Source organism: Anas acuta, chromosome 7, assembly GCF_963932015.1.
Source record: "Anas acuta chromosome 7, bAnaAcu1.1, whole genome shotgun sequence".
Classification (NCBI taxonomy): Eukaryota; Metazoa; Chordata; class Aves; order Anseriformes; family Anatidae; genus Anas; species Anas acuta.
The window spans coordinates 19,512,236-19,539,167 of record NC_088985.1 but is presented as its reverse complement, the minus strand read 5'-3'; the positions used below and the strand labels follow the sequence as shown (position 1 = coordinate 19,539,167).

Sequence of the window (26,932 nt, the reverse complement as noted above, 5' to 3'; positions counted from 1 at the left end):
CAATTTTCAGCAGCTTCAACGTAGCTTGCATAGCACTCTGATGTTTTCTAGCAGGGGTTATGCACACATCTGCCCTAATGCTAACTTCCTATCTTCCTTCTCTACCCCCTTCCTCCCTCTCCTGGACAATCAGAAAAAATACAAAGGTCACGAACCTAACTGCAAGCATCTCTTCCTGCTTCTTGTGTGGTTTTCACCCTGACCTTGATACTCTTTTCTGCCTTCCTAGTGGTACCTCACGCTCAGGCCACCCCCTCGTGCTTTCTTAAGAACAGGAACAGCAGAAAGAGGGAAAGAAGTTAGGACAATTAGAAACATTCCTTGAGATTTCCTGCCTCTAATGCCTAATGCAAAGGGGCTGCTGTTTCTCAGTTAACAGAGAGTAAAACAAGAGCAAATTAATGAGCTTAGCAAATTGAGGACAAATTGAATAAAATGGAACCAAATTCATCCCTGATGTCTTGTCTTTGAAGGCAACAGAGGGATAAATTTATCTTGATATTTTTAACTGCTTCTTAAGGACACGTGTGAGGACTGGGGAGAGGGGGTGGCTTTTTGGCTGCTCAATATTGTTTTGTCATTTGGTACTTGCCACCTACTTCATTAATGCTCTATAACTAGCAATTGCTCTCAGATTCCTGTAGCCAATATAACAGAACAACATGATCACAGGTCGGAGTTACCCTCACTAGGGACTGAGCCAGAAAATACCACTTTAGCTCCCTGTGCCTTTGAGCTTGATGGTTGCTGGCCTAGATCACCCACTTTCATCAAGCTCTTGAAGACAGATGCTCTCTCTTCACTATACTTCAGTACTTACAAGACTTACATGTATTTACTTACTGACTAGGTCCAAGTGAATGGCTGTTACAACAAAATATTCTTATGGCTGGTTTACCACAGAACTACAAGAAGGACACTTCTAAAGTATTCAGATGCAATGAAGCGCTGTGCGATACATTCAGTGCTAAGAGGCAACACTGTCACCTAACAGACTTACTTGGCCTTAGGAAAGAAACTCTTTTGCCTTGGATTTTTTTTTTTTTCCTTGGAATTGTTACAGAGCTTAAACATGCAAATAATTAGCAAGTCCAACAAGACTTTCCAGTGAACAAAATGCTAATTTTAATTAACCACATCTGAACAGTAAATTCACTATTACGCAAGTCACATGTAAATGAAAAGCCTTAAATCAGGTGTGGAGCATACTTGCAGACAAACACTTCTTAGCAAGAAATTCAAATGAAGCAGCGATTACCCTGTTGTGGCCTAGGTGGAGCATTTGCAAGTGGTGCACAAAGAACTGGCTATTCACATGGTTCTGGCACTCCTTCCTAGCTTCCTGCTGCTAAATTACATTAAGAGACTCTAAACATACTTTCTTAATATCCCTGCCCCCTGCAGGGAATTATTGTGGTTGCCACAAGAACATTACTGGATCATGATGGGGCAGGAAAAGGGCTTGGTACAATTCTGAACAAGCTATCCATGTAAGCATCTCTGGGGTCCTAATTCAGCCTGCTGTCTCTACTCAGCGAAATATGTAACCCCTCTGTTTAACTTACATACAGGGTTAGGTAAGATGGACTGCAATGAGAATGAACACATTTTTAATTTTCCCAGTGATGTCAGAGTAGCGTTGAAGGCTACCACAGGTTGCACAACTGGGATTATAGACAGCAAGCTCTGCAAAGCATGGACTGAGTTTTTATTTTTCTTTTCCTAAAATAACTCCAAGAATTAGGGTCAGAATTTTATCTGCAGCTGACAGCACTACCGTAAAATAGCATTGCATCTGCATAGAAATAATGACATCCTAAGAGACGCAAAGAGAAAGCTGCACTACTGGAACAGTTTGATCATTATACTACTCTGATGCCAGGCAGTGAACTGCCATCAAGTTCAAATTAAATCATTTTCCTGTTCCTGGGTCCCAATTTACCCTCAGCATGTTTTTTAGAGTCACCATTCTTAACATTTGTTTTCTAATTCAGGGCAGTACATGCAGCAGAATTAACTCACAAAATGTTTAAATCAGAGAAAAATGTGGCTATATCCCTGTTTCTGAGTTTGCTTATGATATGTTTACCTGTAACATGCACATTGTTCAAAGAATACCCTTTAATAATTGAGTAAAAAATACCCTCACCTCTATTCATGTTAGGTTTTCCAACTAAGTGTGCTTGCCAAATTGTTATACTTAAAATACAAACCAGCAACCTTCAATTCCAAAATCCATATCACATGCAAGACATTCAACTTAGTGATGTTTGCAGTAATTCCCAAATCTGTGATTCAGCTACACCAGTTGTGAGCCATGGCCCATCTTCATGCAACTACCCTGGGGTGGGATCAGGTTCCTCTTTATATCCTTTTTGAATCCAGCTTAATTCAGAGCCCTACTTGCTATAAATTGACCAATGGAACTAGATCAATTTTCATTTAATGAGGACTTTATCCAGAAAAATGTCATCTTCAGGAACTGCAGGAGTGTACATGTATGTGTTGGTATAAAAATACACATACATGTATCTTGCAATAAAAATGGGAAATCCCAGCACAAGGCAATGATATTTCTAAGGACTCTCTTCAGAAAACATGGAGCACCCTCAATCTGCACAGTTTCCATCTATCAGCTTGTAATTACAGCAACTAGAGAAAAGGATAGTGCTCTGTAAGTAACAACAGTGCAGGATTACAAACAGCAAAAATATGGGTTTTCAACCTTTGGCCTGTGCTCTCTCAGATTATCTTTGCCCTGGCTTTTTACTTTGATCTCAGTTAGTAAAAGTTTCTGAGAGATTTTTTTGTACATCTGCAAACAGAACTGTGCACAGATCCTCCTTCCCACTGAATCCCAAATCAGACGTGAACAAGGCAAAGCAATTACATTTGTTTTGCTTATGGTCAGAACTGCTCCTTGCAGCTTTCTTTCCCTTTCAGGGCTCTTCCAGTTACCAACTTGGGTAAAACTGACCAAGCTTTGCACATATCTATCTGTATTCTGGGACTCACACTGTCAGACTTGAGCATGCTTTTCCTGTTCAGGGTGTCTTATTGATTTTTCCTACATCCCTTACCACGTACTAACTTGTCTGACAGAGCTGAGTAACAGGAAGGAGGACAAAAAGTCCAGGTTAATTTCCTCTTAGAGGGATGAGGACTGTCACTTCCATGGGGGGCTTATTGCTCGGGGAACAGCGTTGCTCCAGGGAGCACCTGGAGTGAACTGAACAACTCCTGGAAAATACTTGCACAGTTCAGGTGCTGCGTGTGAACTGGGCAATTCTAGGGGTGTACAATTTAAGATTTGTTATTTTAAAGGGGGCCTAAGAAGTTTGAACGGCCAGTTATTATTTAAATTAACAGGAACAGAGTGTCTAATCTTCCAGGTGACTTTAGAAATTTCAGCTTAAGATCTGTTCTTTAGCTCAGTAGATTCTCCTGAAAGAGAGAGGCTGCACTGTGGGCCTTGAAGCCATCACTACTTGAGCTAAGGATGAGGGGGACCTAGAAAAGCACAGCTAGCAAGAAAACATGACAGCTTCTGTAAGGTACTAGTAGGAAGACCTGACTATCCGATTCCTTCTCCCACTGTTCCAGTACCCTGAAAGGAGCACTTTCAAGCCATGTGAGGCTGCATGGTTTTGCTCCACAGGGCTATCTAGCATTAGTGACTCTACCAGCTTCTTACACCAGACATTTCTTCACCCCTTCTAGGCAAGACAGGCAAGCACAGCAGCTTTGTCAGATCTCGGAAAAGACAAGCAAGGTTCTAAAGCTTGTTTGTTCAAAAAAAAAAAAAAAAAAAAAGAGTAAATTATCAGAGTTAATCCTTCAGTTTCCTCAAGACTGCAGACAGTAAACCTGGTGTATGACTGGCTCTCATCATCACCATGAATGGTTCAGATTAGACAGTGAACTACAGATTCACAAACTGAAGGAAATGAGATATGTTTATGCAATGTTCTGTCATCCTTCATGTTTATTTTTTAAATGTGGCCCTACAAAGATGTTCACGACAGAACTCTGTGTCTGGTCTGTTAGTTATGTATGTTCAGGTATTTCATTCACTTGCTTAATAACCTGTAAAGCCCAGTTTTGAAAAAGTATTCTGACATCTCAGTAGTAGCTAGATACCTGATATCTTTAAACATGTAAGTTCACATTTTTGTTTTATAAGTCTGCCTTGTAGGCAAGCCTCTCTTCCCCAGTGCCTGGACTACTATTGTGGGTTGCTAGTCAACATGGACCTCACTAAAGCAGTGAAGTTCAACAGTACCATCTAGAAACAGATCAGAACTTCTTAACTACACTGAAGAGATTGGAGCTCCCCTTCCTCATAATTCCTTACAATTTGGAACTCTCTGAGCAGTCATGAGAATCTCCTGGCACTCTAATCCCATGACCATGGAATTTTTATTTTTATCTGATGCAGACAACAGACACTTTTCTTTCACAGATGCATCATGACAAAAATTAAAAAGTTACTTCAGGCTGGCTCAGAGATCAAGGGAAAACCTCTCATATTGCTGCTGCTGGATTCTGTAAAGGCTGCAAAACAGCCAATGCCTCCAGCGCTTTGTCACAGTTCCTCAGGTCCCTTCTCAGCTCTGATGATGCCTGGTTCTAGGCTTGCAAAGTAGTTTAAGGGAACTCAAATCTGTCTTTTTGTAAGATACATCTACTAATATTTACTTACATCACAGATAAGCATGGCATATGGAATAAGGCTTAACTTACTAATATTTGGAGAATTATTTGAGGTCCTTGATTTCTAAGTAGATCTGTTGATTCATACACTACATGGAGTACAGACTTGATCTAATGCTCACTCAAGTTAGTTACTGTGACCGACATCAGACGGGTAGATGAAAATGGCTCAGGCCAGGAATGTCATGCACTATGGGTTTCCGATAGGACCTCCACTAAATGATGCTTAATCTTTGTAGTGTTGTTCTGCAAATGGTTGAATTTCACTCTGAATCTTGCTTTAGAATTAATAATGTCACTTATCTCTTGCAAGTGCAATATGAGGAAAGAACTGGGGAAGTGAGGACGAGGTCCCCGGTAGTGACTGACACAGACAAAAAAACAAACAAACACAGTACCCTTGCCCAGCCAGAAACATCATTTTGCTTACCATACACACCCACAGAGCTGAAAAACAATCTGAGTCTCCACAGCACATTCCAGCTTTGCTGCTTTTGCAGTAGGAACTTTCTTTTTCCACTCCAGTTTCTGCTTGCCTATATAACATAGGCATTGTGCCCTGCAAACAGAGAACAAAACAAACTTTGAGGTTCCTTTAAACTAACACAACCATTTCATCCCTCTAGCACATGCCTGTGCATAGATTCCCATTCTGCAACTGATATTTATTGATCTAGATTCATATGATCCAAGAAAAGCTTGACTGCATTGCCTTGTGGTAAAATTATAAGGGGAAAAATTGGAATGTGAGGGAAAAGGGAGGAGGAAAGCCAAGCTTTTATAACTCTTTGTAAACCTGGTTTATGTGAGCTTGGCCAACCCAGGGTCTAAATGATCTGTTACGCTTAAGAAGTGGATGTGAAAGGCAGCACTGTTGCTGGGCTGCTGGTGCCCCACAGAATCAAAACATTTCTGCTGAGCTACAATTTAAACAGTCATACTCCAACTAATTATGGGAAGCAGCCCCTGTGAGGAAGTATGCTTTCCTTCTCAAAGCACTTTACCTTCAGCAAGTAAACAGTCCTAAGTGTAATATTAAAAGCACTAAAGTTTATATGCGTTTTTATTTTGTGCTAATAGAGCAATTAAAAATGCACACCATCTCAAATTTGCATTTTCATTCTACAGAGATTTCAATGCTTTCCTGCAGATTCAGGGCTGATCTGCAAATCACTACCTGTCAGGAGAATACAGACCTCTCCTGCCCCTTTGTGCTTCCATTAACATAAAAAAAAAAATCAACTATTATGGGTTCTCTGTTGTGCCCAGTTTCTGCTTAAATTACCGGGTTGCACATTCCCTGATGATGTGCCTTGCTCTGCCACAGGACTCCAAGGCACCACCTACCAGCTGCATGCATCCAGGTCTCCTCCTCCCTGTCACCTGCTCCTCTGCCAGCCATTAACAAATCTGCTGTATTTTACTCATCCTTACAGACTACAGAAACAACCTACATAAAATGAGATTCCCTAAAAGCATGAAACCATATCTAGATTCAGATCTGCTTTTAAAATCTCCTTCTCCTTCCTCCTCCATTCCCACAGAATGCAAGTCCCTGTACACCTGGCAGATAAAACCATGCTGCTAGAAATGTGTAGACTTTCTGACAGTGCTGAAGTGACCATGGGAGATTAAAGGGACTTGTGACAATCAGGTAAAGAGTCCAAAGAAATGTTGGTGATTGTAAGAAACCTGTATGGTGGTGGACAGAAAGGGGGAACACTTATTCCTTTCTAGTGAGTCCATACAAAGAATTGCCAAGCTAATTCATGTGTCTATTAGCCCCATTTTCCAAAAGATATATCCACATAAAGCAAGAAGATTTAGCAGGAAGATTTTTCAAGGTGTTCAGCTCCTATTCAGCATCCTTTACATTTATTCATATTCTTGGTAAAACTCAACAGGGTCTTTTATCTTACGCATATACCTACAAAGGCGCCTGACCCCTGAAAATGTGACATCATTTCTGGATGTATAAGCTCTACTGATCTGAGATGAATTCTTTCAATAATGTGCTCAAAAGCTGAAAACAAATTTTAAATTACATAGGGCTTTCACACAGCTTTTCTGCAGAGAATTTATCCATCGTAGAAAATAACATCTAAAGGTCTGCTGAGAAAAAAAAAAGTTAACAAGAATTAATTCATGATTTTTTTTTTCTCTAAACTTTATGTAGGTTAGAATCTGAAAAGAAATGGTCTGAAGCTCAAAACTAAGGTGATGCTCTCCTCACAGGACCATCTCCTGTGTCCAAAGAAGTAATACAGGATATCGTAGAAGATGACATGCTGTGAGGATGGTTAACAACCAGAACAAACTTCTGAGGCCACAAATGGATTTTTCATGTCTCAAGATCTTCACTTGAGCACTTGCAGATATGCAGACTGGAAGACAGGCTTTAGTAAAGCAAAAAGGTTCTTGGGATTAATGCTTAAATAACCAGATGAGATTCTCTAGCCTGCTGCACCGACAGTCAGGCTTGATCTAAGGGTCCCTCCCGGCCTTAAAATCTGTAGATCTAGAATTACACACCACTATAAAACTTATGTAAGGGAGGAGAGAATAGAGGCCAAAGAATTACAAAGAGTATTTATAAGCCTGCTACAGTCATCACTAATGTACATATAATTGGCAAAGTATTTACATCAGAGGCCAGTTGTAACACATACGTTTATTGAAGGCTTGCACGTTTCATTATAAGTGAATTACTGAACATATCTAAGCCATTTATAGTGAACTGTGGCAAACCCTAAAATAAAGTAAACACATGTGCACAAGTTATTGATGTGGTATGGCTGTTCTGATATTTAAAGGCATTATAAATGATTTGCAAGGCATTTAATAAAAATGACCTACATGTATATAACACCTTTTATCCTGAGGTATCCCAAAAATTCTGTGCAAACCATACAGCCTGTCACTGCACTCCTCCAGTCTGACACCAGCATGACTCTTGCGAAGCCAGCCGGGTTACAGTGCCTTCCTGCTTGGGTGAAGTGGGACCCGTCCTGTCCTGCACAGGGAGATGGCGAGCTGAAGGGCAAGCAGAAGCTGTTCCTAAGGCTCACAGGATCTCAGTACTTAAGTAGCCATTGGATCATCTGACCTTTTGTATTACTCAGGACATCAAATTTCACCTGCATATGTCTGAAATGAACTGAAATGGCTTTATTTCCTTTGACTAAAAGTATCCTTGTTGAGCAGTGTTGCAGTGGTCAGTAAGCCTGCATCAATTCAATGGTATCAATTCAACCACGTTCTGTTGTATACTTCATCAGGTATCACTCAACTTTTACCTAGTTTTGCTGGGTGTAATACCAAGGCACTGTGCTTACGGAAACAAGACTCCTGAAGAGTCAAACGCTGTTCATAATTCCATTAGTGTCACTCATTTGCCCAGCTTTTGTGAGCGGGTCCTTTGGCACCAAGTAAAGGGAAAATGGTGCATGTTAGAAGTGCTCCCATGCATGCCACTCACATGTCTGCAGCTACAGCTTCCTGACAAAAGCTGGTTTGCAGCTAAACAGCCTGTAAAAGAGGCAGAGAATCTGGCATCTTTCTTTACATGTCTAAGCATAAATACCCTCAGCTGCAACTCTCAAAACTCGCTTCATAAGCTTCCCATTGGTAATCCCTCTCATGCATTATTCCTGGTAATAGGAATACCCAAACTAATCTCATCAATTCCATGTACATATGCAAGATGTATTCTCTATGACTGGTTGATATTTCCATTTTGGTGCCTTTTTACTTTCTAAAAAGATCACATTGGCCCTCTTTCTTTCAGCATTGCACTGACAGCTCTTGCTGGGTTATGGTTATTTAGGACAACATCTAACTCCTCTGAATTTCCACGACAGTGTCTCATGGCATACAGAAATACCTGACCTTCATAGCTTGCAGTCTTAAAACTCAGTTTGCTGGAAGAGCACTTGCCTAGATGATTTGATCTCTTTGTGACAGAAACTTGCCTTCTTCTTCATTTACCATTACATTATTCTTTATTTAAAAAACACCTGTTATTTGAAACTATTTTATTATGAAGTTTGTTGAAGGAAATATGAAATGTTATCGGATCAAAAAGTAGTCTGTGGGGACCCCTCCTAGAACGTCTTAAAAAAAATAGGTGAGATTTGGTTTTGATGCACCTTTTAATTCTGAGCACTAACAACCAGTGCAATAGGACCCTTCAGCAGGTCTGCAGCTGCAGCTTGCAAAAGACAGACAGGCGAGCAGGGAGGGAACTCCCACAGCTCCATTAGGTGCTCCCATTTGCTGCTCGGAGGACTAGGGCTGGATGGGGGCAAGTGGAGGGACACTGTAACAAAACTTACCCCAGAATGCAGGCAAAGCTATTAGTAGTAAATCGAAAACCTTGGAGGAAGCCAAGTATGCTGTCTTAGAACACTCCTCATATCAAACATCAACAACCTTATTAGCTAGGGATAATGGGTTGACTTAACAAGGCATGCTTTCCAGGAAGCCATACTACTGGCAAGGATTCCATTTCTCAGTTCTTTGCTGGTGCAGTTCCAAATTAACCATGCCATTATGTTAAGTACAACTGACATTAGGCTACACGCTTTTGTAATTTTCTAGCTTTCCTCTTAATCACTTTTAAACAGTGGAACTACACTGGCAATCCTCCAGTCCTGTGGAATTCCTCAGTTTTCCAAGATTTATTAAATACCCGTCCAACACCACTGTATAGCCTGGATACATTCTCATTCAGCACCAGCAAAGATACAGCACTTTCAGAGAGGCAAAAAAAGGAATAATTCTTTTGCACAAAGCTACAACATCTTAAGTCACGGTGGAACTGAACCAAAAAAAATGCTCTAACACTCCTGAGAAGGGCATCATGGCATCTTCAATTGACACTAAAAAGAGGTAGTTTTCAAGCTTTTCTGAAAACATTACCTGGAGCAGCCCAAAGCCCATAAAGCTCTGGCCTCTGAAACATCAATATTTTTTTCCTAGCATGAGACAGACTTTTCTAATAAGACTTCCAACCAAGTACTAGCACTCCTTTGAGAAACTGTCTTGTGATAACAAAACATGACCGCTGGTGTAGAGATCTCAAAATGAAAACAGAAAACCAAACCTCTCCATGTTTTTCAGCTCTCTTATGCTACTCCCCTCTCGTTCACATCAAAGCAAATCCTAGCAGAGCCAACATACCTGGAGTGATAGGAGGTGCTGTTACTGAATTTTAGGGGGAACAGATTAGAGATGTCTGTGTCGTGCGTTTTTCAAATGCACAATGCAGGTCATTTCTTAGAGTTTTTTGGATCACAGCTACATAAACAACTTTGCTGCTATGCCCAGAAGGGCTGTGATGTCTAGCAGGTAGTAAGAACAAGCAGCTGACAGATGCAGGCAGGCTTAGAAGGGACAGGAACAGGAACTTCTTATGCTCAGCTGTGAAAGGAATTGCAAAATGGAACTGCAACCTCAGAAACTTGCTAAATGCTAATGGCAAATCATTGAGGGACTCAGAATGTTCCCAGATAAACATTTTCTCCAGTGCCAAAGACGACTTAAGAAGTTCTTGCCCTTCTCTGCCCCCAGCTCTTCTCAATTGGCAATTGGATCACTGAAATGGATTGAAAGGTTTTATTTTAATACAACACTATTTTGATTCTGATTTATAGAGTAGCTCAGCAAACCACTGTGATGTAACTGAAGGTTTGGAGCATGACAGCAGGCGAAGAGAAAGATGGGCTAGAATGAAGGTGGGGTACCAAACATATATAATTACACCCATGGCACATATGCATCTCCTGAGCTTTGGCACACTGCTTAATACCATATTTCAGTGGTGTCTTCTGGACCTACGTTTGATGGGCACTCATAGGAGAAATCCCCCTGCATTCAGTGGCCTTTAAGTCAAGCCCCAACAGCAGGTATTGCATGACAAAAATCGTACACCTTTCTCACTAAATGATGGTTTTTATAGAAACAAAACACCATTTGGAAAACAAACATTTAAACTCTCCAGAATGTAGATCTGCCTAATCATTGCTATTGCTATTGTCACATATTGTGACATTTCTACCTTTACATTTCAATTTTTACCTTTATCTCTCAATTCTACACTATCCATAGATTTATTATGCAGCTTCATATGGTTTTACAGCTGCCTCACACAGACTATGAAATCTCAAACACTTGTTTAGACTATGAGCTTGTTTATTCTGGACCACGATGACCAAACACACTCTCTGAAGCTAATGTGATTAGCTTGGCCAAGCAGATTAGGAAAGAAGAATGTCAAGAATTCCTCTTCCAGATGTAGCCTGCACCGCTCACAACTTTCTCCAGCGGGAGCACGGTTCCCAAGCTCCACTTAACTTCATGTAGGTGGGGAAACTTCCAAGATATAAAATTAAGGAAGCAGAAGGAGAGGTGGGAGAAGGCACAGATTGCCGTAGACTTGTTCACACTTAACAGAATTAATGTTTACTGATACAATGGAACCTAAAGAGGCAGCCACATCGTTTAATGTGTTAGACTTGCAGACCTTTGACTCTTTTATGGTTAATTAGCCTTTAGCTTAAGAAAGCCCCCAGGTCATAGAACTTCCATCAGCTCTGAATTCAAAGCTTTGCCCTCTCTCACCCTGGCAGTTTACAATGTAATGATGATTGATAGCCAGATGAAAGCATTAGCTGGGGCCTGTCTTTTTGCATTGTGCTGGGAGAGAAGTGTAATGATCTATAGCTGCAATGGTTTCAGAAGCCATTTTGGTTGATTGTGACCTTAATTACCCACTTAAGCAGGCTTTGGCCAAATTGATTTTATACTGCTTTATACTGCAGCAGGTTAAAAATTAACCCTGCAGTCTTAGATGCATTTTACAAGGTTTCTACCCCCTTGGTACCTAAGAAGCCCCTAGTCAATATGATCTCAAGCTGACATCCATGAACATAAGTAAAAAGGAGGAACGATACCTTTCAACAGAGACAGATTTCTACTCTAATACAACACTGAGTCAAATACTTATCAGTTATACTCAAATGACCAAAGACCTTCTTATATTTGGCTAGTGAACAGGATGTGAGCTGGACTCCCAAACAAACTTTTTTTGCTTAGTCCTAGGAATCAGAGGCAGCTCTGAAGTGCCCCCAGACAAGCAGCAGTAGATACTGTTGACATGGGCAAGTGGTGGCTTTGTTGGCCGAAGTGGCATAGAGACTGACTAGCAAAGTATTTGGAGCAGGCAGCACCGCAGTTCTGCTTAAGAAGTCTAGCCTTCCCCACATCATTTAAGGAACATCTTGTATGAAATCCTTCTAGAAAGAAAAAAGGAAGAAAGGATCATAAAGACACACTATCCAACCAGACAAATAGAACCCTCTGAAACATGCCAGGGCACAGGGGTGAGAAACATGGGAATTTCTCACTCTGCACTCTTTGTTTTCAGCATAACACTCAGAATTTGCTAAGACTGCTACAGCAGGACTGAAACTATGGTCAAGCCCATACTTGTCTTACATCCTGTGTGAGGACAAACTTTTTCTGACAGAGAGAACTCTGGTCTATACCGCCTCGTCACGCAAGCTTCCCTTTGCATCTGGACAAGGCACGGTGACCCATTCCAGATTTGTTCTTAAAGTTCAGCCCATGGGAGAAGACAAGATGTTGTAGAACTCTCCCTACAGTGCCTTAAAACCCTCTTTCATAGGAGGAGATCAGCATCTGCACACAGTCTGTGCTCCCATGGGAATGCTGAGGAAATCCACAGAGCCACAGGCACTCACAGAAGGGTTTGGGTTGGAAGGGACTTAAAGCCCACCCAGTTCCACCCCCCTGCCGTGGGCCAGGACACTTCCCACCAGGCCAGGTTGCTCAAACCCCATTCAACCTGGCCTTGAACACTTGAGGCATCCACAGCTTTTCTAGGTAACCTGTTCCATTGCCTCACCACCCTCATAAGTAAAGAATTTCTTCCTAAAATTGAATCTAAACCTACCCTCTTTTAGTTTAAAGCCATTTCTCCTTGTCCTATCGCTATATGTCCTGTATTGCTATCAGGTGTCTATTGAGCTCTGGTCCTAGTCCAGCTGACTACGATGTACTGCAGATGTAGCCTAGCTCCCAGGCAGGAGATCAATATCTTATGTACCACGTAAGTCCACAGTAGTTCCCATTCCTTAGCTTTAGCGTAATCAATTACTCAATTTTTTGCTATAAAACACCCTAAAATGTTCTCACAATTATAACATTTTCCAACTGGGATAGCTGGCTCCCCCCAGGTTAGAGGCTAGGGACCAGACATCATGCTCACTCTCAACTGTAACCCTTCACAGAAAGTTATCTGAAGGTCTCATACTTGCCCATGTAAGGCCAAAAGGAGAAATACATCAGGCAGAAAGAATCACACAATGCTCAGCTTACTGACATACCAAAAACAGCAAGACACGTTCCCAGACAACTTACTGGCGCAACAGGGAGTACAGAAGCAAGAGAGCACGTGCAGAAGGAAGGACCAGTTTTGTAGGGATGGCTTTGTGAAGTGGCTGTTGCTCACTGCTAGGGACATGATGAGGTGCTGGTCATCCAAACTCACTCTGTAGCAATGACAAACTCCAGCCAGGGCAAGTGTCTGCACATGCATTTTCATTAAGGCCTTGATCAGAGTTAATATCTGCTCCACAGAACAAAGTATGCTTTTGGCTTGCACTCAGCAAGCTCTGGATGATGCTTTTGCCACCTGTGCTTTAAGGAAAGCACTTTCTGCTCTGCTTTATTCCACCAGTTCCCTGAGACAGAACAGCTGCCCGATGTCAGGAGGAGGCCTTCCCCAGCCGTTACTGCACTGCAGCTGCATGCCTGCCCCTGCAGCTGATATACTTCCAACTCCCACCTTAACTTTCAATCAATTCATTTTATTCCCACCATCTTCTGCTGTATTTTTGTTTTACCTTAACTAGGAATATCTCTAAAGCTAAGGACCTGAAGCAAAATTTGTGAACTTACCTTAGAACTGAAAATGATTCTAGATCTATCATTTGCAATACTGGTGATGAGGTTTGCACAGACAGCTATGAGATTAAGAATTGTGAGTGCTCTTACCTGTGGACTCTTGATCTTGCATGGTGCAGTGTCTTTGAAGCCTAATGTCTTTGTTCATCTAGCTTGCAATAGTTAAATTTGCTATAATTTAGCTCAGCTGTATATCTAGTTTCTTTTGGCCCTCTATAGCAACCACCTGAAGTTGATGGCACTTCCCTCTAGCTCTTAGTCAGAGATGTTTAAACCTTAGACAATTGTCTCTGTCATGGCTGCCTTGAAGTAATGAAAGATACTTGTGAAGCTGATCTAAACAATCTACCCAGACTAAGAAAGCTTTTGTTAACATTATCGTGGGCAGAGACACAAAAGGTATTTTGATGACATTCTCTTGGGCTTTTTTAGGCAACTCAATACAGGTCCACCTGACCTCCACTGGAAAATGACTCCACTCAATTAAAAGACAAGTCCCTTTGCATCTTGCTGGTGGAACCCCATTAATGTAATGTGCATCTCTGGCCCTCTCTAGTGATCAGACCACGTGGAACAGCTCTTGAATGCCATTTCTTTAAAACAAATTAAAGTAGTCCTCACCTAAAGGAAGAGATATATATGTAACACACATATAGGTCCTCATTTTAATTCCTTGAAATAGCCATTAGTTTCTTTTTAGATCTGCCAGAGGACACTGACATCATCTTGCTCTTCTGTTTCTAAGTTAAAAGTGATCCACTTAGCACACTTATTTCCTGGAGTCAGTACGGGACCCCGCAGCAGACACATGCAGATTAATCTGCCTTTATATTGGAAATGTTTTTATTTAAAATGCAGTTTTTAGTTAGAGTGTTCTCACATGTGCTATTGCTTCCTCCACATAAAAGAGGGCGCTTTGATATTCCCATTCTTGAAACACATCACCATGCATTTTAATAATCCCAGCACAAAACTGCTAAAGTTAAACCAGCCCCCTGGCCTCTATATTGTTTGATTATTGACACATGCAGTGATTCTGAAATCTGCTTGTGACTTTAGCTGGATGCGATGAAGAACAGATTTGCTTAAATTCTTGGTGACAGAAGTATAAGAAGGATAAAGGAGAGGTTATTTTCCATCACAACTGTTACTTGCTTAAAAGAAAATCTCCCCCAAAGCAAAGTTATAATATGATATCTTGGAAGAACACTACTCCATTCTTCATTCAAACACCCTTTAACTCCACACCAGCAAGATAGAATCATATTAGCTAGCTGAGGACTCTGAAGATACCGATCTGATCGTTTTAAGTTTCACTGAGGCTAGAGCTGGGAAAGGTTAAGATGCACTTCCCCGCAAGAGAAGTAGAACAAGTTAGCTGCCAGGGCAGCCAAAAAAGCTATCCATAGCATTGATAACGCCTTATTGATTCAAACTGCTACTTTGATGAAGCCACTTTTTTTTTTTTTTTTTCCTGTAATCCTTCTGCTGCGGGCTGGAAAGGTAATGCCAAAGGAACACATTTGGCAGTTGGAAAAATATTCCATGAACATAGGAACATTCAGCAGAGAGAGAGAAACGGCTGATTGAAACCAGATGAAGCCAGCTCATGATCACAGCTTCCACTGCTGAATAACTAAGTCCATGTAAAACTGCCAGGCATTCCCTCTGCCATGTGAGAAACCCCAGGGAAGAGCAGGCCTTTGTCTTCTTCCGACGCATGCAGCAGTGAGGATATTATCAACTGACAGAAGGTCCACAATATCCATCACTCCCTTTGGCTCTGGCAAATATTAGTATGCCCTGCCACTTCCAGTCATGGGCCAATTATCAGGAAATCATTATGCTAGAAGCCAGCCCTGTTGATTGCAGATCAACACCCCCCGAGGCACCCCCCAGTGCTAATGGTGTCTACATACTGGGATCTTCTGTTCTTTGGATGCCACACAGGGGAAATACCCCTGTCAAAAGCTGTAGTGAAAATCAAATGCAGCTGGGTTTATGTTTTTATCACTGAAGAATCTGATCCTAGTAGAATTAGCAGACAGTATGTATGTAGCTTGGTAGGCAGAGCACTAGAGAGAAGCTCAGCAGTTTGGTTACCCAACCCACCCTAGATTATGGGTCTTTAAATGATCTCGCAGATGTCACCTCCTCTCTCTATGCTTCAGCTGCTGCATGAAGAGCTATGCTGGAACCAAACTACCTAGCTTTCAGCTCAGGTACTGATGTTCACACAAATTGCAGCCACACCTTTGACTATAGGCAGGCACACTCTAAGATTTGGGAGCTGAAATCTTGTTCTGTAGAGTACTGTGTAATGGTTCATGAGGAACAGTTCTAAATGCTACTGCAGCACAAATGATAATGACAACAGCAAACACCTGCTGGCAGAGAAAAACAAGCAGCTAGTGCTTCCAAACACCTGTGAGGGTCAGAGTCAGGCAGTGAGACTTTGAAACTTTCTCCTACGATTAATCGGACAGCCTGGTCAAAGCTAGAAAATCAGGCATCTAGCTGATTCACAAGATTACAGGATCATACCCTCAAAAAATCACTGTTCTAAACATCTTTCACTAACAGCATGAATATCTGGGACAGAAGAAATATGTCTCCCAAATCTGGCCCCTTAAAATGGTGTTAGCAATAACATGAAAAGGAGAGTGAGAATGTGATACTTGTCAGAGATGTCCAAGGGCCATACTCATGACATTTCCATCAGTCATACATATGACATTTTCATCAGGGAACAGCACTCCACAAAGATTTAGTACCAAACACAAAGCACTTTGAAAAAGAAAATCAGTAATGGCTGGAACATTCCTGTGTGTCTTCCCCTGTAAGTGTCAGCCAAGAACATTCCCAAACCTTGTTGATGTACTTCCCACTGCAGTTTTAAAGAAGCAGAGAGGGTATCCTCACAGATGTCATACTGATAATTCGGTAAACAAAATACGAACACAGGAATTCAGAGTTTTACGTAGAACTGGCACCAACCTCTAATACAAAGATATATTCAAGTGAAAGAGTTACATGAATTATGTCACTGCTAAGCCACATTGATTAGGAAGAACCACATAAGTTGATCCGTGGGTGACACATGGTCAAGACAGCAACTCCATGGACAGGGAAACAAGGCGGCAACCCTTTCCATTCCTGCTGTTTCTACCCAGCAAGTTCTCAGCTAAAGACAACTCCAACATTCACAATTTCACAGTAAAACTTTGCTGTTTTAGGCAGTATTGAGGTGCTTCAAAATACCAGCTAAATTATATCCAGACAAACCAAACAGCCCTGTTGAGTAAATGTAATTCATAACATAGGCCACTCGAGGGAGTGTATGAGTGGCAGATGAAAAGGTCAAGATGATAACTTATTTGTGAACTATAAACAACAATTTCCTTATTGAAAAAGAATAAAACACCAGTACAATTACCAGAGTACTATGTTCTGTGAAGGTCAGACAACATCAGGCTTCATCAAATGATCCCATAAGAGATGCCTCTAATAATTAGAAATCATTTGAAAAACGGTTACGCAGCCTGAGCCACTGGGCTGAAGCCCACCTTCCCCTTGGCCTGCAGTCACATCGCCTCTGTTGGATGACTGCTGAAAAGGAGAATGTGCTGAAAAGGCTGTTTGACACTTTTGGCTTCAAAGTTTTACTGATGGAAAATGACTTTTCAATTGAATATATTTTCTCTGTGGAACTTCAGCTGCGGCCAAAAATTTTTATTTATTACTTTCTGCTTTTCTTTCATTTGTTTATGCATTTCCCACATTGGAAGAAAGGAAGTTAGTGTAAAAAGACAAATCAATTCTGTCTAACCTGTTCTTTTTCAGATTAAAAATAAATAAATAAATAAAAATAAAAAATAAAAAACAAGCTCTTTGGAAGTGAAACAAGCATTTTTCACACATTCAGACTCTCACACAAAATACATGTACACTTGCCTGTTTCATCTGACTCTGCTAGAAACAGAAGTTACTGTGGGAACATGTCTTGGAAGGTAAAAAGGCTTACACTGCAGGTGCACCTGGAAACACCTGCACGTGGGAAGGGCCCAGAAGATGATGAAGGCAGGAGCAAGGGGACAGCAAGAGAGGTAAAGGGATACATTAGGGACAGTCCCTAAGCCTGCCTTCTGAACCCCCCTAACCCAGCCTTCTGGCTACAAGAGGGGAACAAGCTGTGCTATGCAAGGAAGCAATAGCTCACGCTCTTATTTGGTGAACTGCCACCACCAGTTGCACGTACAACAAGTGATCATATGCTGTTGCAGAAGAAGGGACAACTAGCAAGACAGCAGATGAAGCAAAGGAACAAACTCAGGAGGTGTTCAAGAGAAAGCTGCTGAAAGTTACAGGGCTAAAAATGCCCAGTCTTTTGCACTCTGGTGATGTTTATTTGTCCTTACTCACCACAGTGGGGGAAGGACAGGAGTCACATGCTCAAACTCCACTACAGATCTCCTCTCCAGTCTCAGAAACATCTGGTTTGTATGTTGCAAAACTTATTTTAAAATAGACAGGATATTGAACCAGCATGAGTGGGGAAAAGAGATGCAACCAAGCACTTCAAGCTAAATCCCATGAGAGGAACATATTGAACTGTTGCAAACTGGACAAAGCCCAGTTTTTATCATTTACCTCTTCAGTTTCCAACAGGAAAGACAGGATGGTAAACCAATGGTGCGAGGCAGAAGAGAGAAAATCATACTTTGTGAACAGATGTTGCATCTTCTGTATCAACTGCAACTTACTGTCTTTTAATTAGTCTCAGGTATGTCACACAAAAAAAAAAAAAAAACAAAAAAAAAAAACCACAGAGAAACACAAAGATGGTATCTCCTTCATATTCCTTCCTGAAACCCAAGAACAGAGCACAGAATGGGCTCAAATAAGAGGGACATCTTCCAGCACTTTTACAGAATTTCTGGAAACAAAAAATATAAATTGAAGATGGGAAAAGTTACTGAGTTATCTAGCTCATCTCCATATTAATATAGAACTACACAAAAGTCTAATATAGTCTCCAAGGTGAACTTCCTTGATTGGGATGTGTATGGCATTTTTTTATACTTGTATTACCGCTGTACAAGAATTTACTACAACGTGAACAAAAGGGAATAAAATCCATTATCTACGTTCTTAGAGTTTATTCCATTTGGGTTAGACAGAACCCTCAATCTCCTCAGCTCCACTGAAAATAAGACACGGTTTGCATACATACAAAAAGACATCCCAAAGACCTCTTCTGAAAGCCACCCTCTTCGTTTCTCTGAGGGAACCAGTGCAGATTGACCATTACGTTCACAAAGTTTCAGTTGTAGGGAGTATTCAATAGACAGGCTCCATTTCTGGGACACAGGGTGCTGCCACCAGGTCAGGTCACACATGGCACATACTCACACTCCTCCTGTGACAACAAATACTAGCACCTGAGGTGCAGTGATGATGGAGTCTGCTTTGTTCTATGTCATTGCTAAAACAGGAAAGAGGAAATCCCTGCCCCATTCCCTTTTTCCGCTTCCCTTATTTTCCTCTCTCTGTTTGGAAAACAGTCTAACTTGCAGAAAATCTGTAAAAACTAATTTCTTCCTGCTGGTGACATACACTAGAATAATTTCTGTTAGCATAACAAATGGATAAAGCAGATAGTGAGGAGAATGCACTTGTTTACAATCAGGTGCCACTGACGTTAGTAGCAACGTCCCCCTCACATTTCAGTGGCAGCAACACACATCTCAGCTGCTGAGACAAACATCTGCTTTCTGCTCTCTACAGACAGTAAGCTCCAGAGGAAGAGCAACATCGTTCAAAAGTGGGAAGGCTAATGAAAATGTATTTTTCCAAATGTGACTGATGTTTCAGAAAGACAGTGATGGATTTCAAGTCAAAAGTAGTACTACTAAGTAGACCAAACCAGAAGTACTCCAACAAAGTGGTCTTTCTCATAACTTGCTGATTTAGTCAAATTCAAATATTCTGTATAAACAGCTTTATTTCCAATCTCTGAAGGTTTCCCTGGAACAACATTTTCTGAAGACTCAATTATTTCACAGAATTAAAACGCATTTTCAAAGGCTGCTCTATGGCTGGCAAATCAAGCCTGCTAAAATCATGAGTCAGGAACTTGTAAACCTAACACTGAACTTTGAGAGTCCTAAAAATGAGATTAAATGCAAAAAATAAAATAAAATAAAATAAAATAAAATAAAATAAAATAAAATGTTCTTTAGCTTTGAGCTACTTGGGTTCAGTGGTGTCAAACTGTTATATACTTCTCTGCTTCCAGAAAAGCAGGATATTTTAAATAGCTTGAAATGAAATTTCATATAACTGAGATTGAAAGAGACACCTTGACATACATGAAAAAGATGAGGCTATTCAATTCCACAGAAATACGATGCATCCAGAGAGCTGTGCAAGATCACTCAGTATAACCTCTATTTTATATTAATTTAACAAAAAAACTATAAAGAACAAAAATAATGCCTCCTAGAAATAAGCTGGGCAACCTTTACTCTTAGTAGAAAGCACTTTCATTGATTTCACTAAGTGATTAAAGAAAATATGATCCATCTGGATGCCCATCTCTTAGGAATTATGGCAACTAAACACGCAGCCATATCAGCACATGGAAAGAGAATTTCATTCGTGCAAGATCTGGCCTTGTCCTGACTCACTAATGCATTCCTGGAAGGACCATTTCATCAAGATTATGAGGTAACATTTAAAGTAAGCCTTGCTATTGATCCATGTCATGCTTTGACACAGAATTTAATCTAGGTTACCTCAGTTAAAGTGGAGTTTCAACCAGCAGGTAAGCCAGCAAACACATATGGAGATCTGCTGGCAAAACCCAAGGCTGGTTTTAGAGGACATTGGTGCTAGGTTGTGAAATGGGCGCAGGGGATTTGGGCCGGCCCTGCCCCATGCTGCACTGGCAGGCCCCAGGCAAGGGCGCCAGGGCTTAGGCCTCAGGGCTAGGCCAGCCACAGCTCATCTGCCACAGCCCTTCCCCAAAAGGGCCAGAACTGGCATTATTTTGGAGACAGAGTTATCCTGAAAAGAACAGACTGAGTCTTAGGCATTTCAGAATTTCTTCTTGAAATTATCCATCAAAATCTAGGGCTTTTTTGTTTTAGTTTTAGTTTTCAGCTGAAACCAGCTGAACCTCCTCAGCATGAGGAGGTAAGAGGGAAGGAAAAGCCCTCATTACCTTGAATCTCAGCTCAAGCACAAACCACGAAAAATAATCAGCCATTGGGTTTAAAGGCAACATATCCTGATGTAAATATTGATATTTAGCAGTACAAGCAGCTACTGAGAGACGAATAGCAAAGGGAATAAATTCAGAGGCCAAGCAAATTAGCAGATATTGAAGGAGCCCAATTTAACCCTCCCTTATATTATTACAAGCTCCCTTAATTTTGTGGGACTAATTCCTAATTCATACCAGATACAGCAGAATCAGAACAGCGTTCTGTGCCTGAACTAATACTCGAGATGTGTCCCAGGCTGTCTCTCAGCAGGTGTACGACACTACAACCCCACCGAGACAACGGGTAGCTAAACCAGCTGGTGTAAATCAGCACAGCAGCACTGACATCACTGCTGATTTACACTGAAACGGAGGACCTGTGTGCACATATTTCAAATTCCTGATGCTTTCCTTTTGCTATAAATGGAACCTGTTTGGTCGAAGGACCTTGGAAGACAGAGCTGGACGAAAGCATTTTAATCTCTCCCTTTTGTTCTGATGCACTGCACAGAAGTGTCTTTACTTGTTTAATTGGTCTGTAAGGACTTCTTTTCTTTTTCTTTTTTTTTCCTTTTCCTTCTCAGAACAGCAGGCAAGTGTTGGGAGAAGGGATATGTAATTAAAGTAAAACATTTAAACGTCACGTAGTAATTAAAAAATAAAGAGCCGCTGTGCTGTTTGATGGTGTTTTTCCACATATGCAAGCCAGGCAATCATTGGCATATCCAAGTCCAACCTTTGGAAAAACAGAATCCCCTTCGTCTCCTGTGCTGCCTGCAGCGCTGCTAAAAAAAACTACAAAAAAATGAAAACAAAATAAAACAAAGAACATGCGACCACCTGCATATGTAAGTAGAGATATTGATCATTCTGAATGCAAAGGCATGCATCTTTTTGTTGTGACAAATTTTGAGGGAAGGAAGAAAAATATTTGATTAACTTAGTAATGAGGAGTTTCCACTGCTAAGGTAGTACATGATAATATGGCACGAACAGCAGCCCATTGTTTGGGAGCAGAACGGAGCCCTGTATGGGGTCACTGCTGGATTCTGCACACCACAGAGGGAAGGGAGGAATTACACCCCGGACTTGCCGGGGGGAAGCGAGGGCACGTTTCTTTTACGGTTTTATTGTCCTGGTGTACAGGTCAGTAAGTCACACACTCAAACACACACTAACACATGCTCACGCATATAAACGCCGCAGCGCAGAATCTGTCAGAGCTGGGAGGCACCTTGTGTAAGCTGGAAGTTTAATGAGTGCCCAACACTAAGCTAACAAGGTTTTCAAACAGTGGCTAACAAAAAACAGGGATCAGGGAGACTGTGTTTGGTGCCAAGATATTTGTTTTAATATTAACAAGGGCTGAATTCAGGCAATAAAAGACAGGGAGAAAAATAATATCTTCTATAAGTGCTGAAAACCAAGCAGTTCAATATTTTAAAGACATTTGTGTTTAAATGAGAGATTTTTTTTGAGAATAAGACAGAAAATCTTTGGATATGAAGCAGAAGCAGGTGGTTAGTAACATAATTTCTGCAAATACGAATTAGCTAAAACCATTTTCTATCTTACATATTTTTAAAACCTGACATAAAATCACCCCACAGCTAATATTAAGTAGAACAACCCAGATCCCCCCAGGAGAGTCATGCCGCATTCCCACAAAGGTCAGAGTAAGATAGTTTAATAAAATTCCCCATTTTACTATTGCTGAGGATCTAGATGTGTGACACTAATCCACTGTCTAGTTAGGTAAGAAACATCATTAAGTCCTTAACAACATACCCTAGGATGTTTCTTTGTTTGTTTGTTTGTGTTTGTTTTTTTCTTCTGAGGATTTTAAGATCCAAGTTTAGAGCTTGAAGCCAAGCCAGTGGTAGATTTCCTATGAAGGGATACAGTGTACACTATGTATCCTATGATCCAGTACCAGAGTATAATATGAAAGATTCAAGCACATCCCAAAACAGGTACCAACAGCCTTACAAGGATGGTGAGAGGTATTGTGAAACTTGCATTACAGAAGATAAGAGAATAAACAGACCAGGACTTTTCAGGATGGAAAAAATATGACTGAGGAGACACATGGTAGAAATCTATAAAATCACAAATAATGTGGAGCAAGCAAACATGGAATTAGCATTGTATTTTACAGCACAAAAAAAAAAAAAAAAAAAAAAAAAAAAAAAAAAAAAAAAGAGCCCTTCCCTAAATTTTAAGTCTGTAGGGGACTAAACCAATGTCTACCAAGGACATAGTTCTATATAGTACATAATGCAGTAGTGAAACAAACTGCTGCAGGATCTTAGGATCTTTGGAGGCCAGAAGCACTACTGAGTCTAAAAAAAAAAAAAAAAACAAAAAACAAACAAACAAAAAAAACACATTAAAAATAGATCCTACCAATAGGATTTGTGAAATGACTTACATTTAAGTTCAGCTAATAAACGCAATAGCCTGGTGCAATCTGTCACTCAAAGTCATTAAAATCCTGAATTTAGGCATTTGGGATGATCTAAAATAATAATGTTTACCTCATTCTTTCTCTATGCTTTCTTGTATTCCAGAAAGCAAAGGTACTGCTCCTGCACCCATTAATGCAGGAAGAGTAGAAGCAGCTATTTTTCCTATTACACTCCCAACCCCAACAGGTGATTAACACCAGAATGCGAAAAGCAACTTCATGTTTGTCATTTCGTTTTCTCATGCTGTAAGGCAAGTTCTCCTAAGCATATTTTTCAAAGATGAAGCCTTCAGAAATGCACCAAATGAACTAGGATCTCTTGTTTGAAGACTTACCAAGCAAAGCACAAAGAATGGTTCTCATCTTGCCCACAAATGGTTATATATGAACTTTGAAAAGCCCTGTTACCAGAACCTAGATGAAAATCCAAGAAATTTTCAGGCAGGCAAAGGCAGAAGCACATAGTAAGCTTCTCATTCCAAGGCTGCTCTGTTGCTTTTGTGCATACTGCAATACCACAAATTATGGAAACCGCAGGAAAACTTGGAAATCACAAATTTAATGGATTATTCCATATTTTGCTTTAATTTAGCCAGATTTTTCAGCAAGCTGAAAAGCAGCTCAAACTGAAATTTGAACCAGTGTGACCTGTAGCCCTAAACTCATCTGAAGTTCAGTGTTGTACTCTGCACACACTCAAAATGTACCCATTTTACTTTGCCATCTGATCTGCAATACACAGTTTCAGATTCTCAAATGATTCAAATGTTCATAGTCACACAACTTATAGTAGTTAAGGATCTGGTCGAGAGATAATCAGAAAATGATCTTCCTTCCTTTCCATCTTTTCAAAGATGGATAAGCAGTTAAGAAGATGGATACTTGGAAAGGCACCACCAGTCTTCTTACTGGTTTGATGCTTTGCAAAATAGTACATCATCCTGTAAGATTTTTTTTCAGATTGCCTAGGCTTACTCATTTAAAGGCACAGCTAGTAAGTACCAGCCCCACAAAACTATAAGAAATAGCAATTCAGCACAAGCTGTAGAACACTAACATATTATATGTTGGCTGAAAAAGTATTCTTTCACATATCTGACACATTTACTCAGATATATAGAGCACGTTCAACATGAAATATTGTTTTCCTACAGTCTTCTGAGAAGTTTTCACTTTACTTCTGTGGAGTAAAAGATGAATGTATATGCTCCTGGTATCTTTTGCTCTGAAGGTGTTCAAAGGTAACAACAGACCTAGCAGCAGTTACCTGCTGCTGTCATCATAATGAATGGCAGGTTTGGCATTGAAAAATATTTGCAAAAAAACTGTACCAGTGAAAAGGCAGGTATCTATGCAGTGATCCTCTACTAGGACTTGCAATACTATCAAAGTTTCATCTATCCAAATCTCTGGACTAGTTGATCTTTGAAGGTCCCTTCCAGCTGAACTATTCTATTCTACATTGAAAATGAGACCATGCTTAATTTCAGAAGCTACATGGGACTGCAATGCTTTATGAAAGAAAACGAGACCTCCAGGTATATCTGGGATTCATACCATGACTCTTTCCCTTCTCATTCTACTTAGTACTATCACCCTACTGCTAGAGATGCTGCACATCAGAAGAAATGGCAAACTGTGGCCAAAAGCCACTGACCCAGTTCCTAGAATGGTCAAATTATTAATGCGGATGTTCAATTTAAGTATTTTCACATACCTGACATAATCAGGAAAACTAAGCTTATTCCAAGCCTAGAAAATTTAATCAGCTAATGAGATTAATATACGTTTCCACACCCAATGGTGCACAAAGAAGCGATGGAACTCATCTTTGAAACATTAGCCTGCATGACCTGCTTAGAGTTGGCTCATCTGGAGATGCATGTAAGAATCTCTGTGAAAGCCAGCCCATTGGTATACCAAGCCTGTTTTCTAAATTATTGACCAATATTGTCTCATTGATTCCCTATGATTCCCTGCACTTCAGCACAAAGCAGCCAAACCTCATATTTTTTTTTGGTAATCGTCTTCAACTAAGTTCTTCAGCTTACCTAAAACCAAATAATGGCAGGAATACATGCTAGCTCTTGTGACTGTGCAGAGAATCAGGAATCTTTGGGGAATTTTGACAAACACTTTTTTTTAGAATACTTATGGAGCTTTTTGTGGGTACAGCCATTTCAAATAATTTTTAGAGACAGGCTCCCTGGGTTCTTTAGTGAAGAAAAGGGGTAACAAAGAGGAAAAAAAGAAGACTCAGTTAACATGCATTGACAGTAGCACTCAAATCAAGAAATGCCTCCAAAAGACTAAAGTCAAAGCTGACAAGGCAGCAACTTTATCCATAGTTTAAACAAAATTTGGTTATCCCAAATCTATAATTCAATTACAAAACCATGTAATTTCTATCTTCTTATATGGATGTGACAGCTGGAAACTAGCAAAAATACTGGCAGATGTCTAAATGCCTTTGAAAATAAATGCCCTAGGAAAGTACCAGGGATTAAATGGAATGAATTTAAATCAAATTCTTAGATCAGTTTGAGTTCAGCAACCTTTTACTTCTAAAGTTCTTCTGAAAAAAAAAAATAATAAAAATATCTAGGACATGTTATAAGTGAAGCCAAAGCATTTGCAACAGCTGACATGCCATTAGGACACTGAAAAAAATATATATGTAAAAGGAGATGACTGAGAAACACTCAAAACAAGTAAAGAGAAAACTCTGGGGATCCACAAACATGTGAGCGGCGACCTAGAGAAAAGAAAAATCACAGGGACTTTTTCCTGCCCTTCTGATTACACAGCAAGAATAAAATTTATATAGACTCTCAGAAAAATATATGGATTCAGAAAAAGGAATTCCCCGTGGATTTTTTTCTGCAATAGCTACTGAACTTTACATTTACAATTTATTCAGAAATGATTCCATGTAGACAAATTTTAAACAGTAATTTTTAAGAAAAAGACTCTGTCCTTTTTCATGGCCCTACTCCTCTTGGCACAAGGTAGTCCCTGTCTATGACGAAAATAAATACCGATGGAATGATTAATCATTAATTCAGTGCATCTCCTTTTTTTAATGAAAAAAAAAACTCTGTTCATTTTCTGGTTTAAGCTGTTGTACAGGGTCATTTTGTTGCTTCACTCATGATAAGTCAGAAATAGCTTCCAATTTTAGAAAGTTTTGAAGACTACCAGTGTAAGTTATTCATTTTATCTGCCATGCTTAAACAGGATCCAGCAGTAAAATACAGATACAGAGATAGAATATCTCTATTAAGCAGTCTAATTTTATTTTTATAGGTCCTACAAACTTCAAATGCCTGAGAACCTGGTAGCAAATGGCAACAAGGGAGTAACTTATAGCAGACAATAGACCACAGGGATAAATTCTCCTGCAGGGACTTTCCAAGAGACATCCATGAGCATGGATTTCCCTCCTTCCTTCCCATGCACAAACCTATGCAAAGCTCTAGGGGAATAATACCCACGCC

General features: G+C 40.3%; 1 long non-coding RNA gene across 1 annotated transcript in view; it reads right to left on the bottom strand.

Annotated features, from left to right (window-relative positions):
- The window catches only part of LOC137859150 (uncharacterized), a 71,448-nt gene that overhangs the window by 18,576 nt on the left and 25,940 nt on the right, over positions 1-26,932 (bottom strand). Inside the window, exon 2 of the long non-coding RNA XR_011098176.1 lies at positions 5,144-5,272. This is a non-coding gene — a long non-coding RNA (uncharacterized lncRNA). The remainder of the gene's footprint in view (positions 1-5,143; positions 5,273-26,932) is intronic.